The sequence below is a fragment of the Etheostoma spectabile genome, chromosome 9, assembly GCF_008692095.1.
Source record: "Etheostoma spectabile isolate EspeVRDwgs_2016 chromosome 9, UIUC_Espe_1.0, whole genome shotgun sequence".
Lineage (NCBI taxonomy): Eukaryota > Metazoa > Chordata > Actinopteri > Perciformes > Percidae > Etheostoma > Etheostoma spectabile.
In genome coordinates this window covers 23,432,771-23,434,938 of record NC_045741.1, presented here as the reverse complement: position 1 = coordinate 23,434,938, position 2,168 = coordinate 23,432,771, and positions in this window count along the sequence as shown.

Sequence of the window (2,168 nt, the reverse complement as noted above, 5' to 3'; positions counted from 1 at the left end):
GGGGCATAGCATATATGTACATATACATAAATATATACATGTACGTATATATACATATACATATATATCTACATATATATAAATATACATATATATGTCTATATAAAAGTTTTTTTTGTATGTATATGTATATGTCTGTATATATATACATATATATATACATACAAAAAAACATTTTTTTATGTTGTCATCATGGGGTATTATGTAATAAGAATTTTGAGGGGAAAAATGAATTGAGTCCATTTTGAAATAAGACTGTAACATAACAAAATGTGTAAAAAGTGAAGCACTGTGAATACTTTCTGTACGCACAGTATATAGAGTACAGTATACCCACGACAATACATCAGGCTACACCACTGTCCCAGACCACAGTCTGCAGACTGCTGCAGTAAAGCAGCAGCAGCGTCCCTTAATGAAATGCTATGTTGCAATGATGCAATTACTGTTGAAATGAACAGTGGTCAAGCTCATGAGCACATTTATATGAATGGTTATGAGTGTCATAACGGCACAGCAGCCTGCTCGTACACAGGGATCTGGGGAATCTGCGTATGTGACATATGTCGACTTTCTTTGGATTTCATGGTTTCCTCTTGTTTCATGTGAAGAGTGTGTAGAGACCTGAAGATGTTAACATTTCCTGTAATACGGAAAAAAAGCAAAGTTTAAAGGAAAGTCAAGACAAGTAAATATGTGTTTTTGCTGTCCAATCCTGCTAATCATCCTGTGGCTCCTGACATTATGGGAACTATAAATTCAACATGAGATAATTAGGGATTGTGCAAAAATGATGATGGTGAACACCAACACCCTAATGCAGTGGTCTTCAAAGTTTTTTACATATTGTATAAAATGGAGTTGCATATTAAACTGGGACTACATTAACGTGTATTGGTATAGGCCTAAGGCCAATACTAAGGTCTTAAAATAAATATTGTCAACATATTCATATATGTATACTTCATCATCAATCCTCAAGCTCAACACTAGCTGATCTACGTTCTCTCATTTTGTAACACCCGTTTTACAAACTTAATTGTAGTGTTGCTTTCTGTTAAGATGCGGAATGAAGTAAGGTGGCACAACTAACAAGAATTACCCCCGACCCTCTATCATTTTCATACAGTCCCTTATCTCTATATTTGGAGTCTTAAAATGGATGTGTGTTTTTTTTTTAAGATTATTTTTGGGGCTTTTTCCCTTTATTGCCAGTGGTTAGACAGGAAAGGTGAAAGAGAGACAGGGGATGACAGGCAGCAAAGGGCTGCAGGTCTTATTTGAATCCGGGCCGCTTCAAAGGTCTCAGCCTACATGGGGCGCACGCTCTTACCGGGTGAGCTGGAGGCCGCCTCGGGTCACAAACAGTTTGACAGCGTCCCACAGCAACGAGTATCTGCACAACGAAAGTTTTGAATAAAAGCCAGTCCTTTGTTTTTATAGATCAAAAGAAACTGTGGCGTGATATTACAATTCATCAGGCCAGAGATTGTCAGCAGGGGGTCCGGGGACTAGGGTTCGCTTGTTGTGATGGAAAGCTCCAGGCAGAGCCAGTAAGTGGTCCTAGAGTGAGGACTGACCCGTAAACAAGCTGATCCAGTAATTAAAACCTTTTATAATTGTAGTTTTGGCTGGAAGTTACTTTAAGTTAATTGATAATGATCTGTTGAGATGGTAACCAGGTCTTGGTACCCAGTGAACGGATGGTGATGTGAAGTCTCCGAGAGTGGGCCGTGGAGAGTGAATGAATGAATGAATGAATGAATGAATGAAGGAGAAAACAGAGGTGTATTTTCCATCCCGCTAATAAAAACAACAGGAAGCAGAACATGTCTTCTGGACATCCATCATCTGCTTGCTGTTTGGACATTTACGGTCTGATTTACATCCAGGCCCATCCAGGACTTTAAAAAATGAAACAATGATTGATCCTAGGGGGTCCACGGAGTCAGTGCAGGGGGGGCCTCCAAATTATTGTTAATTTTTGAGTTTTCTTTTTTAAAAGATTTTTTGGGGTCATTTTCAGCCTTTAATTTGATAAGACAGCAGAAGACATGAAAAGGGAAAAACACATGGACGCCCGCTCCACCAACTCCACCAAGATTTTTTAAAGTTTAAAAAAAAGTAAAAGTCTATATTACATATCTGTATATATATATATATATATA